Below are 14,740 nucleotides of genomic sequence, written 5' to 3' on the forward strand. Positions count from 1 at the left end.
TGGCACAGCAGTTGTCAGCATCACAGTAAAATTAACTTTCAGATACCCATCAAAAATGGCAAAACGGAAGGTGGACACTGAGAACCGGGGGTTTCAAACAAGGTGGGAGTCGGAGTATTTGTTCACGGAGGTAGCTGGAAAACCTGTGTGTCTTCTGTGTGGAGAAAGTGTGGCGGTACTGAAAGAGTATAATCTGAGACGACATTATGAAACGAAACACGCGGACAAAAACAAGAATATGGACATGGAACAAAGGCTACAAAAGGCAGAGGAATTAAAACGAGGCCTCAAATCTCGACAGGCTCTGTTCAAAAAAGCCAAATCACAAGGCCAGGCTGCTGTCAAGGCCAGTTTTATTTTGGCAGAAGAGATCGCTAAATCAGCCCGGCCATTTACGGAGGGGATTTCATCAAAAACTGCATGATTAAAGTTTGTGACGAAGTTTGCCCAGAAAAAAGGCAACTCTTTTTAAATGTGAGTCTGAGCAGAAACACCATTGCCGAGAGAGTAGACCAGTTGTCCATCAATCTAAAAGAGCAGCTTGTGAAAAAGGGAAAATATTTCATTGCATATTCCTTGGCTGTGGATGAGAGCACCGACATTTCTGACATTGCCCAGTTGTCAATTTTCATCCGCGGAGTGGACTCCAGCCTAAGCGTGACAGAGGAGTTTTTGGCTTTACGTCCTATGCATGGCACAACTACGGGGCATGATTTGTATGAAGAGGTGTCAAGATGTGTAAATGAGATGGAGCTGCCTTGGGAAAAACTCGTGGGTTTGACAACCGACGGAGCACCTGCGATGTGTGGACACAGGAGCGGACTGGTGGAAAAGATACGGGAAAAGATGCAAGAGGAAAACGCGACAGGTGAGCTGACAGCTTATCATTGTATCATACACCAGGAAGCGTTGTGCGGTAAAGCCTTGAAAATGGAGCATGTAATGAGCATCATCACGCGCACAGTTAACTTTATCAGAGCCAAAGGTTTGAATCACCGCCAGTTCAAGGCATTTCTGACGGAGTTAGAAACGGAGCATGGTGATTTGCCTTATCACACAGAGGTGCGATGGCTAAGCCAGGGAAAGGTGCTTCAAAGATGTTTCGAGCTTCGTGAGGAGATTTGTCTGTTCTTGGACAGCAAAGGGAAAGACACAACACAACTCCGAGACTAAATGTTTCTGTGTGAAATGGCTTTTCTGTGTGACATTACGAGTCATCTGAATGCAATGAACTTGCAGCTGCAGGGTCGGGATCGTGTCATCTCTGATATGTACAGTACAGTGAAGGCATTTAAAACCAAACTGACTCTGTGGGAGACGCAGATGCGGAAAGAAAATTTGAGCCACTTTCCCAGCTGCCAGACCATGAAAGAGAAGCTCTCTACCAGTGCGTTCCCGAGCGCACAGTTGGCTGATAAAATAGGTATGCTTGCCGCTGACTTTCGACGCCGATTTGCTGACTTTGAAGCACAAAAAAGCAGGTTGGAACTGCTCGGTAACCCATTTGCTGTTGACGTGGAAAGCTCACCACCAAACCTCCAAATGGAGTTGATTGACCTCCAATGCAATGATGCACTGAGGGCAAAATATGCGGCAGTGGGTGCTGCGGAGTTCGCCCGTTTCCTCCCGACACAATGCCCCAGCTGCGCATCCAGGCTGCTCAAACGTTGTCTATGTTTGGCAGCACATACCTGTGTGAACAACTGTTTTCTTTGATGAACTTGAACAAAACATCACACAGAAGTCGACTTACTGCTGAACACCTCCACTCAATTCTGAGGATTTCCTCAGCTCAGAGCCTTACCCCGAACATTGATGAACTTGTGGAAAAGATGGGACACCACCAAGTATCACCCTCAACCTCAAACAAGTGAACATTACTGTGCAATCACATATTTAGAGTTTTTACTCAGTTCAAGTTTAAAAGTTAAAGTTTAATATTTGTTTTCACTGCATGTTACTTCTCCTTAAACAAAGTGTTGTTTTTGATTAATAGATTTTTGCACTTTATTTTATTGTATTTCAATCCAATTATATTTTTAAAATATTTCAGTTGAGTGGATGATAGAAAATTGCTATTATTGTTTTTTTCTTTGAAGTAAATTTAGCCCACTTTTGCTAAAATAGAAAATATAGGCTACTGATGGTGCCTTGAATACCGGTTTCTTTCATTTAATGTTCATGTTATGGGGATTTTTATATAAAGGAAATTTGTCTTTTGTGTCTGTTGAAAATTAAAGATTACTGACAGAGCCATAAGAAAATATTGCTTTATTTATCTGATCATATTGGAATATATTTGTTAGGTTTTCAGTAGGTTCAATTAGGTTCACTAGACTATATGCGTCATTTAAAAAAATTTCAATGAACATTCGAACAGTCCGGCCCTCGGCTTGTAGCTAAATTTTTTATTTGGCCCTCCGTCCATTTGACTTTGACACCCCTGCCCTAATCAATCATTTAGTCTTCCCACACCTGTTCCCTATCTTTTTCCCTGATTAGAGTCCCTATTTCTCCCCTTGTTTTCCGTTTCTGCCCTGTCGGATCCTTGTCTATTGTTCACCGTGCTGTGTCTGTGTATCGCCCTGTGGTGTCGTGTTTCCCTCAGATGCTGCGTGGTGAGCAGGTGTCTGAGTCTGCTACGTTCAAGTGCCTTCCCGAGGCAACCGGCAGTTCATGATCGAGTCTCCAGTCTGTTCTCGTCATTACGAGTGGAATTGTGCTTTATGATTGTATATTTACTTTACTGGATTAAAGACTCTGTTTTCGCCAAGTCGCTTTTGGGTCCTCATTCACCTGCATAACAATCTTTTCATGTGAAAACACACATTCATCCTTATTCATAATATACCCAATATTTACATATCGACTGTGACTTAAAACAAGTGCATTAAGATAAGGAGGCTTAAATAACCACACAATAAAAGTGTAGCTTGTGTAATTATCTAAATAATGTTGGTGTGAAGAGTAGACTAATACTTAATTTTAGCAATCACAGAGTGAATAAAATACTATTGCCCATAATGCTGACACCCGAATGTAAAAAAAACTGTATTCACACTCCGAATCAAAATGACAACTCACAGACCACTTACACCTGGCCACAACAGTGAAATGGACTCATGGGCTATAGGATGTGGCAACTCTGACCATACATTTCTCTCTGAGTTAGTTAAAGCTGCAATATGTAACATTTGGGGCGACCCAACCAAATTCACATTGATATCTATAACACATGTATTTCTTTCTCATTAAAAGCAAGTCTAAGAAGCGATAGATCTGTTCTATGTCCACTATTTCTATGCTTCCCGTCCTTAAGTATGGGTTTTCCATCTTTTACTTTTAACAGCTTCAAACACAATATTTTTGGTTATGGAAAATATATTTCACAGTGGTTTAGATGGTACAATGGTTCAACACTATACTTGCTTGTTTTGTCACAAACTAAAATTTAACTTCCAACAGATTAGAAACAGAGATGCTGTGCCTCCATTAGATTAAACCATGGAGTGTTAGCCAAAATGTATAAGGTAAAAGGTATAAGGTGACACCTTGGAATGGCAGACAGAGATATTGAACAGTTGAGAAGCCCCTCTGGTGTTGGGGAAAACTCAGACCCTGTCACCATCGCAGGAACATGTGCGTTTAGTGGAATTTGTTCAGTGCACTATGCACATGTGATGAGTTACCTTGAGTAATCTAATACCTGATTAATACTGAAAGGAATATAGCATCACTGCTCATCTTCCCGTCACCTACATTATCAATACTGTTTTTGTTGAGCAAGTGCTGCCTCAATGAATCACAATACAACTTGCACTCCACCCCCCAAAATAGCCAATTATAATTATTTGAGCTTGAATCTTCCTTTGCCCCCTTGGTTCGGCCTTACATTGACACAGGGGTGTCAAAGATAGTCTTTTCAATCCGTCCCACAGGTAGTTAGTTAAAAAAAACATACCTAGTAGAAGTGATAACAGACCTATTGTATAGTCTCTTTACTCTCTAGCTTGCTAAAAGTCATCAAAATGAAATCAAGAAAGTCAGGGCGCATCAAAAATGTTGAAATCGATGGATAGAGGACTAACTTTTAACAGCGAGGAAATATAATATAATACATTAGTTTGACAAACCTGCATTGACATTTCTGGTAAATGATCTTAGGTGTCCCTTCTAGACAGGTGAAAACCATGTTGAGACCTCACCCACAAAGACGTGATGGTCACATCTACAGAGAAGTGAGGGTGGCGGGACTGAGACCATTGTAGATTTATGGCCAGCTTCTTACCTGGGATCAACAGTGTTAGGGGAGGCTGGCCAAATCTGGCTGGAGCAAGGTCTTTCTTGGTAGAAATATGCATGAAATCATGATTTAACCACATGTTTCAGGACATGTTCTTTCTGCAAACCTTCCTTTGCTTAATGTCCAAAGGTAGACTGGGCAAAGATAAATGGCTATCATAGAAGAATTCGAGAAAGAAAAAAAGACACCCCATTCCTCAGATCCTTATTTTCATAAAAAGCAGGAAATACATATCTCACTAAAGAATCCAATAACATCTTACAAACCAATTTCCTTCAGCCCCCCGCCCCCCCCCACTTAAATAGCTATGCTTGGATGCAGCTGGGGGACAATGTAAACAGAAGAACTGTACAGAAAACAGTGCACTAAGTCACATCTTACATACAAAACCACACATGCAGAACGCCAGTTCAAATAAAAACAATAGAACCAAAAACAGGTATCTGTATCAAATGTATGGCAGTTTGAGAGCAACATAAAAACATTCTTAAAACATGTTTCCTCTCGGAGGATTAAAAAGCAGTGAGTTGACGGGACAGCATGACTCTGCAGTCTCACATCTCTTCCCCAGACATTACATGACATGAAACAAATCGTATTTCCACTGAGGCAACTTGGTAAGCAGGCCAGGGCGAGACGTGTTGCGTAAGAGCTTTATAAAAACATCATGTTATGATAAAATAGGAACAGCTCTGGAGAAGTTTCTGTCTGACTGAGCAGGACAGAGATGGCAATTGTTCCGCAGAGAAAAGCTTTAAAATTCCCTCTTGTGAACAATGCAAGCTTTCTATGGGTGGGACATGAAATCCTATAGCTACATGTTTATGCTTACTATGATGGGAGGGAGAGACAGCCATGGAAGCTTGGGAAAATACTCTCTAATCAAAGTCCATACCCTATGGAGTGTTGAGGGCTAAAACTCAACAGATACATTAAAATGGGTTTAAAAAGGTTCAAATGAAATCATTCATCATCTCAACTGAAAGGTATTTCGTTCCACATTTGTCAGGGGATGTGATTCACTTATGAGGGTTTTTGTAGAGAAACCACTGTACACCTGAGAGTTGATACTGCACACCTGAGAGTTGATACTGTACTGTAAGTACCTCTGGTGTAATGCCTTCTGAAACATGTTTGCATAGGACTAGGGCCAAGAGGTTTTTCTAGTCAGGAAAAACACCTGGCCTCACAAGATATGCTGATATTGAGGGTAGAATGTTAAAGAGGTGTAGGAGAAAAGTGATCTCCCGGAACATAATCAGAATACTATGTTCTAATGACAAGGAACACTCCTTTAGAGTGTGAAACGCAGCTTTTCAAAACAAAGAAGGTGGCATTATCACCATTAGTTGTACAATACATTTAAACATTGAGTGATAAAGCCCATCAATTCCAGTACATGGATCTGATTTAGGTGACCGACTAGTGCATACAAGCAAAAACGGTGAGTGGTTTGGTTTCAGAAATATAGTGAACTTGATTAGGTAAAACCATTGACAAGAACCTTGAAACAAAAACGCTGATGCCAAAAAGTAATAAATGACAAATAACTGCTCAGTCTACCCAGTAGCTAATAACATGGTGTGATAAATGTAACAAGAGAACAATGAAGGTGTGAGAAAAAAAGGCCTTGGTAAGTATTTGTCCTCACGTGACGGCCATCAAACTTGGACCCAAATCAATTTTCACAAACACTTTAGACTTTAGGACAGAGTGTGGGGTATCTAAAATAGAAATGTCTGCAATACTTGGCAAGTAACAGTGAACGCCAGCTTAGCATTCTACCTATTTCTGTGGCGCTAACAGTGAGGGAAGCTGGCTGGCCAGGTCGGGCCAGGCTGAAGGGAAGGAAAAGGCAGCCAGCCAAGACACTCCTCCAACACCCACATGTGCGCACGTTCGTGTGTCAAATGTGTGTGTACGTGCAACTCCACCATTCCCCAGCAAGAGGTCACAGAGGGTCACAATTGCACACATTTCACTTTTCTTTTTGTTGAACAAAAACAAAAAACACTGTGCTGGTGCTGTATCCCGAACACACCTTCTCTGAGAGGGAAGTGTGTGTTTGTTTCTCTGGGATTTCTGTAGAATTGAGCAGACTGAGTCAGAAGCTGTTACGTAACTACATGTGGTTCTGCCTGAACAGCCCCAGAAGCCTGACTGAGCCTTCTCTGCTCTAGATCACATGAATACACTGATTAACATTGGTCATAGCAAATGTATGTGTGTGGGAGTGTGAATTAGTGACTGAATGTGTGTTTATTCGCATACACATGTATTCTCACATCTGAATGTGATTCTGTGTGTATGTACAAGAGATATAACAAAACAAAACCAGTGTGTGAGACGTGCAGTGCCTATATGTCACATGGTAATAATGTGTAACACCATTTGAACGTGCTATTATCCATTTCCTCCCCCTTGGACCTTTGTCACAGGGCAATACTATTGGTCCTATAATGTAGGAAGCTTAACAGGGAGTCAGAAGGGTCCTCGCAGTCCTGAGGTGGCCCCTTATCTGCCTGTGCCAGGGTGTTTCTGCTGATGACCAGGTCCAAGCTGTCTCCTGCTTCAGTGATGAGAGAAACAGTCAGGAAGCAGTCAAAGTCTCTGGTCCTCGCTCTGTTCACCTGGGACAGGAGCATTCAGTTCAACATAACAAAGACACACAGTATTAATAGCAAATTAATTCAAAATGTTAGTTGAACAAATATGTGTACCTGCAGAATGCGGTCATAGGGTTTCAACCCGGCCTGGTTGGCAGGACCATCTGGTCGGATCATGTTGACGTAGATGCCTTTCTCTAGGAAGCCATCTGACACACTGAAGCCAAAGTCTCCATAGTCTGGGTCCTTCCTCAGGCTCACCTATAGAACAGACAGTAAGGCCTATTCACTTGATCCGTGTAAGTTGCCAAGCTCTCGCTTGGGTCCGGGAACAGTGCGGGGTGTAAATTGACTTAAACTCTGAGCGTAATGGCGCTGACCCCAAAGGCCTAGCTCTCTGTAACCCTCTTAGTGAGCACACGCCTCCTCCATTGGAAAATAATGGCTTGCTCGGCGCAATGCCATTCTTGCGGAGGTCATGGGAATTGGGCTTTACAGGTCACATATTGCCACAGGCTAAGTGAGTTATATGGTTTAGAAATGTAAATTATGCAGATTAGGTATGGAACTGCATCCAATCAAGTTGGCTGTCAGAGGAAATTATACCAATATCAAAAATCATTAAATTACAGGAACTTGGTAGCATCTTAATTGGGGAGGACGGGCTTGGGGTAATGGCTGGAGCGGAATTGATGGAATGGTATCAAATACAGCAAACACATAGTGTCCTTGTGTCTGATGCCATTCCATTCCAGCAATTATCATGAGCCGTCCTCCCCTCAGCAGCCTCCAGTGTTTTCAATCTGCAATTCATGTTTGTTTTTAAGGGCGTGGTTAGATTCAGTTACTAAGTGCTTGTGCCCTTATTCAACCCCACTTCCTAAACCAACATTACACTGCAGCACAATAGAACAGACTGTACTGTACATGCAGTGGGGTCACAGCATGTGGCGAGGGGACAATACGGCTCACAACACCAGGAGCTAGTGCACTACATTATAATGAGCAGGTTCAGTGTTATGTTGGTTATCTATTATCCCACACACTGCAAGTCCTGACTGGCCTGGCATTCACTGAGTCCAGTTACACTCCAGTGATGGGCAGGGTAGCCTGCAGTTCAGTTCAGTGAAGGGTGGCTTTAGTTCAGTTAGGCTCAGGGTAAGATATTAATTGAACCCAACAGGCATGTTCTCCCTATGCGATATTATACAACGGGTGGTTCTAATCCTGAAGGCTGATTGGTTAAAACCGCATTCCAGCCGGTGTCTATTCCACAAGTTACCACTAGCTAAATCTATGATGTTAAAATGCCTATTTACTCTGTTCCATCTGACTGCGCAATCCACTGTCTCATCAGCTCAGCCAGGTAATTTATATCTCCACGATAAAAAGCATCTAGACGTTATCTCACATTTCTTTTAGACTAACATTTCATTTTCAGCAGCAGAGATTTGTATAAACCTTGCTGTCTGTCTCTCTGACATCTGCAGCATTGTTTGAATATTCAAATTTGATCTCCAGCTGTCCCATAGTAATGAAAGTGTCGGAAGTCGGGATGAGACAGGCTGCGTTTCTCAGCCAGTTGAAATCATGAATCAGCTGGCATCATATTTATGGATATAAACAAAGAAATATCAATTGAAAAATGAAGTGCAGCTAGTTTGCAGTCTTTCCAGCTTCTGTTTAAAGTGATTGTGTTAGCTGTATTGTTGGCTAGCTCCTTTGAACAACTGTGTCCTGACGAGAGAGCACATTTTCTATGCCAGGCGAAATCGCGCCTCATTAGCTCATTGTTATGGACGTATCAAAATAAATGTCACTAGAAAACAGATTAAACAAATGCAGCTACTGTTATAATTCTGGCTGCACTGTTTGATGCGATTAAGTTAGCCGTAGTTGGCTAGCTAGAAAGAAAGTGATAAGAATGTTGCCAGCCAGTATGACAATGGAACATTTAGAACGAACGACTGGGTCGCGTCCATAGATACAGAACAAAAAGCCTGAACGACTGAGTCGCGTCTCTAGCAACCGAACTGATAGAACGAACAACCAGCCGGCTTGGGGAGCAATCCTAGATGTGTGTCGGGACTATATATGGTGGAAGGATGAAAAAGTATGAATAAATTAATCAAAATAACATTTATGAAAGTATGTCAATCATTATGTGAATATGTTGGTAACCAGTATGAGAGTGATAATGCCCTCGAAGCCAGTGTTTGGAGGATATATGTGAACGGTTTTGACTTTGTTTCAGGCTTAACAACACCTGTTCCAAACACCAGCTTCAAGGGCATTATCACTTAAATGTAGAGCAGGGTCAGGCTACAGTTCACTGATCAATAGCTTTACAGGGTTGTCTGCATACTCAGTCGATTATATGGTAGCTATTCATGCTATAAGCATGGATTGGATTGGAAATCAACCACATCATTCCCCACGGACCAGGGTTGATATCAGTTCACATTTCAAGTCAGTAAATTCTTGAAGTGGACTGAAAATCTGTCAGTCCATGAATAGGAACTGAATTGAGATGCCCCCTCCCACCCTGCTATGCACCTTCAGCAGTTCCAGGGCTGTAGGGGATGTGGTCTCCTGGGTCTCTCCTCTCCCTCTGGGGGGTGTGTCCCTGGTCCTGTTGGACCTCTGCAGGTTGCCTTTGGTTTTGGGCTCGTCATGGATGGGACCCCTCTTCACAGGACTGATTCTGCTCTGTAGCACTTCCTGGGACGCCAGATACAGGCTAAGAGTGCTGCCTGTCATGGACGCCTAGGAGAAAACAAAATGATGGGCATGTGAAGGAAATAACTTAATATATTGCACGCACGTACCTATGCACACACAGCTTGACTGAATAGAAAAAGTGGCGGCAGGTGTCTGGACTGTCTAGACAATCAGACTTGTGTATTGCTTCATTTAGTAGTAGATTGAAACAGATGGGAGGGAGATGTAGCCTACCTCCAGCTCCCTGAGTATCTCTGATTGGCCGCAGGTCTCTAGGTCCTGCAGGGCCTGGGACCAGAAGGTGTCCTCCTGGTTCAGGGTGCCATGGCAACGAGGGGGGCTGGCGTATCTATGACAACGCAGTAACCAGAACATGAGAGGAGCCTTGCTGTTCTGGGACTGGGGATGCCTGCTTCTGGTTTGAAACGGGTGTGGCCTGCAAAGCAGTGGGGGTAATGCAGGCATTGCACTGCATAGCGGAGAGGTCCTTTAAAAACCTTTCAGGCCTCAGGGATGGCAAGCATTAACTCTCTCATTATCACAGTAGAAGGCGCAAAACAGTGTATTCCATTAGAACAGACAGAGCCTTCATGCAGATGGTTAATAGTTTAAAAGTTAGGCCACGCAAAAATCCTTCAAGAGTTGACAATTTGTGGCAGTGAAGGTCACAAGTTGAGAAAAAAATCTAGTGGAGAGTCAAGAGTGAGGCAACAGACAATGAACAGGTGTGTGTCTATTTGGGCCTTTGGGTGCTTTTGAGGGACAGGTTTGGTGAAGACAGAAGCAACACAGAAAAAAATGTGTTTATGTGAAACACCAGGAACCCCACGGGCAGTTAGTAAAGCAGATTAGAGAGAGAATACCTGAGAAAGAGAGAAAAAGCACAGATAGACGAAGCACGACAACATGGATGAATGAAACAACTGTGGAAAATTGATAAAGAGATAAATTGCATATTTCTTGGATTCACTTTACAAATTGATAGCTAGCAGTGAATCAATACATATTGACTTTTAGACTAAACCAAACTTGTTTATGTTGCTCATTGCTTACATTCATCAATGGAGGCATACAGAAGGCATAAAAATAACACCATTGAAAGCCACAAAATTAAACAATGTTTGATGTAAAAATGTGATACGTATTACACTCACACATAGTTTTCTTAAAATTTCTTAAAGCATTGTTGGTTAAGGGCTTGGAAGTAAGCATTTCACTGTAAGGTGAATTGTATTCGGCACATGTGACATCAAATTTAATATGATAAAATCCATTTGCCATGTCCAGATCTGCATGTGCTTTAACCTCTTGAAACTAGGGGGCACTATTTTCATTTTTGGGCAAATAACGTTCCCAAAGTAAACGGGCTATTTTGTCAGGACAAGATGCTAGAATATGCTTGACAGTTTAGGATAGAAAACACTCTAAAGTTTCCAAAACTGTAAAAATATTGTCTGTGAGTATAACAGAACTGATATTGCAGGTGAAAGCCTGAGAAAAATCCAATCAGGAAGGGACTCTTATTTCTAAAGGTCTGCGTTCCTATGCATCCCTATTGAGCAGTGAATGAGATATCAACCAGATTCCTTTTTCTATGGCTTCCCTAATGTGTCTAGTGTCACAATACATAGATTGAGGCTTGAATTTTGAAAAAATGAGCCTGAATGACAACATTGCGTCAGTGGTTAGCTGGAGGCTCTCAGAGTGTTTTTGTTATGCAGGTGAATGAGGACCCAAAAGCGACTTGGCGAAAACAGAGTCTTTAATCCAGTAAAGTAAAATACAATCAAAAAACACAATTTCCACTCGTAATGACGAGAACAGACTGGAGACTCGATCTTGAACAGCAGGTTGCCTCGGGAAGGCACTTGAACTTAGCAGACTCAGACACCTGCTCACCACGCAGCATCTGAGGGAAACACGACACGACAGGGCGATACACAGACACAGCACGGTGAACAATAGACAAGGATCCGACAGGGCAGGAACGGAAAACAAGGGGAGAAATAGGGACTCTAATCAGGGAAAAAGATATGGAACAGGTGTGGGAAGACTAAATGATTGATTAGGGGAATAGGAACAGCTGGGAGCAGGAACGGAACGATAGAGAGAAGAGAGAGAGGAAGGGAGAGAGAAAAAGGGGAACAAACCTAAAAAGACCAGCAGGGGGAAAACGAACAGAAGGAAAAGCAAAATGACAAGACAATCTAAGACAAAACATGACAATACCCCCCCCACTCACCGAGCGCCTCCTGGCGCTCTCGAGGAGGAACACTGGCGGCAACGGAGGAAATCATAGATCACAAACGGTCCAGCACGTCCCGAGAAAGAACCCAACTCCTCTCCTCAGGACCGTAACGGAAAAACGAAAAAAAGGGAAACTAGGGTACTACTCTAAAAAAAAAATGAGACACGGGTAGAGAACTGAAAGCTTTAGAGCAAACAGGACCAAACAGGCCAGGAGAGTAACAACTAGGGACAGACTGAGACACAGCAAGGGCAGGAACAAGAACAGGAGAGATGCGATGGCAGGGAACAGACTGAGACCCAGCAAGACCAGGAGCAGAAGCAGAAAAAAAATTACCAGACTTCTTCTGCGCGCAGTCTGAACACGCAGCCACGAAACGGCGCGTGTCACGCTCCTGAGTAGGCCACCAAAACCGCTGGCGAATAGAAGCAAGCGTACCCCGAACGCCGGGATGGCCAGCTAACTTGGCAGAGTGAGCCCACTGAAGAACAGCCAGACGAGTAGAAACAGGAACGAAAAGAAGGTTACTAGGACAAGCGCGCGGCGACGCAGTGTGCGTGAGTGCTTGCTTAACCTGTCTCTCAATTCCCCAGACAGTCAACCGACAACACGCCCAACAGGAAGGATCCCCTCGGGATCGGTAGTAGCCACAGAAGAACTAAAGAGACGGGATAAAGCATGAGGCTTGGTGTTCTTAGTACCCGGGCAATAAGAAATAACGAACTCGAAACGAGCGAAAAACAACGCCCAACGAGCATGACGCGCATTCAGTCGTTTGGCATAACGGATGTACTCAAGGTTCTTTTGGTCAGTCCAAATGACAAAAGGAACGGTCGCCCCCTCCAACCACTGTCGCCATTTGCCTAGGGCTAAACGGATGGCGAGCAGTTCGCGGTTAGCCACATCATAGTTACGTTCCGACGGTGACAGGCGATGAGAAAAATACGCACAAGGGTGGACCCCATCGTCAGTATCGGAGCGCTGGGACAGAATGGCTCCCACGCCCACCCCCGAAGCGTCAACCTCAACAATAAACGGTTTAGTGACGTCAGGTGCAACAAGGATAGGAGCGGATGCAAAACGCTTCTTGAAGAGATCAGGACAACAATCATACGACCGGTGAGGAGGAAGGGAGTTGGTTCTGGACCGACTGAAGACCGTGCGCAGACCATGATACTCCTCCGGCACTCCTGTCAAATCACCAGGTTCCTCCTGAGAAGAGGGGACAGAACAAACAGGAGAAATAGCAGACATTAAACACTTCACATGACAAGAAACGTTCCAGGAAAGGATAGAATTACTAGACCAATCAAAAGAAGGATTATGACACACTAGCCAGGGATGACCCAAAACAACAGGTGTAAAAGGTGAACAAAAAATCAAAAAAGAAATGGTCTCACTATGGTTACCAGATACAGTGAGGGTTAAAGGTAGTGTTTCATATAATATACTGGGGAGAGGACTACCATCCAAGGCAAACATGACCGTGGGCTCCCCTAACTGTCTGAGAGGAATGTCATGTTCCCGCGCCCAGGCTTCGTCCATAAAACAGCCCTCTGCCCCAGAGTCTATTAATGCACTGCAGGAAGCTGCCGATCCGGTCCAGCGTAGATGGACCGGTAAGGTAGTACATGTACTTGACGGAGAGGACCGTCTAGTAGCGCTTATCAGTCGCCCTCCGCTTACTGATGAGCTCTGGCCTTTAACTGGACATGAAATGACAAAATGACCAGCGGAACCGCAATAGAGACAGAGGCGGTTGGTGATTCTCTGTTCCCTCTCCTTAGTCGAGATGCGAATACCCCCCCAGCTGCATGGGCTCAACAGCTGAGTCAGTGGGGAAAGACGGTAGTGTCGGAGAGAGGGGAGACACAGTTAACGCGAGCTCTCTTCTATGAGCTCGGTGACGAAGATCTACCCGTCGTTCAATGCGAATAGCGAGTTCAATCAAAGAATCCACGCTGGATGGAACCTCCCGAGAGAGAATCTCATCCTTAACCTTAGCGTGGAGTCCATCCAGAAAACGAGCGAGCAACGCCTGCTCGTTCCAGTTACTGGAGGCAGCAAGAGTGCGAAACTCTATAGAGTAATCCGTTATGGATCGATTACCTTGACATAGGGAAGACAGGGACCAGGAAGCTTCTTTCCCAAAAACTGAGCGATCAAAAACCCTTATCATCTCCTCTTTAAAGTTCAGATAATTGTTAGTACACTCAGCGCTTGCCTCCCAGATAGCTGTGCCCCACTGCCGAGCCCGACCAGTAAGGAGTGATATGACGTAGGCAATCCGAGCTCTCTCTCTTGAGTATGTGTTGGGTTGGAGAGAAACACTATATCACACTGGGTGAGAAAGGAGCGGCACTCAGTGGGCTGCCCAGAATAACATGGTGGGTTATTAACCCTAGGTTCCGGAGGCTCGGAAGAACCGGAAGTAGCTGGTGACACGAGACGAAGACTCTGATACTGTCCTGAGAGGTCGGAGACCTGAGCGGCCAGGGTCTCAACGGCATGCCGAGCAGCAGACAATTCCTGCTCGTGTCTGCCGAGCATCGCTCCCTGGAACTCGAGAGTAGAGTAGAGAGAATCCATAGTCGCTGGGTCCATTCTTGGTCGGATCCTTCTGTTATGCAGGTGAATGAGGACCCAAAAGCGACTTGGCGAAAACAGAGTCTTTAATCCAGTAAAGTAAAATACAATCAAAAAACACAATTTCCACTCGTAATGACGAGAACAGACTGGAGACTCGATCTTGAACAGCAGGTTGCCTCGGGAAGGCACTTGAACTTAGCAGACTCAGACACCTGCTCACCACGCAGCATCTGAGGGAAACACGACACGACAGGGCGATACACAGACACAGCA

General features: G+C 44.1%; 1 pseudogene; it reads right to left on the reverse strand.

Moving 5' to 3' along the window:
- Window positions 1–4,615: 4,615 nt before the first annotated feature.
- The window catches only part of LOC124031669, a 73,314-nt pseudogene continuing 63,189 nt past the window's right edge, over window positions 4,616–14,740 (reverse strand).

Source organism: Oncorhynchus gorbuscha, linkage group LG03, assembly GCF_021184085.1.
Source record: "Oncorhynchus gorbuscha isolate QuinsamMale2020 ecotype Even-year linkage group LG03, OgorEven_v1.0, whole genome shotgun sequence".
Classification (NCBI taxonomy): domain Eukaryota; kingdom Metazoa; phylum Chordata; class Actinopteri; order Salmoniformes; family Salmonidae; genus Oncorhynchus; species Oncorhynchus gorbuscha.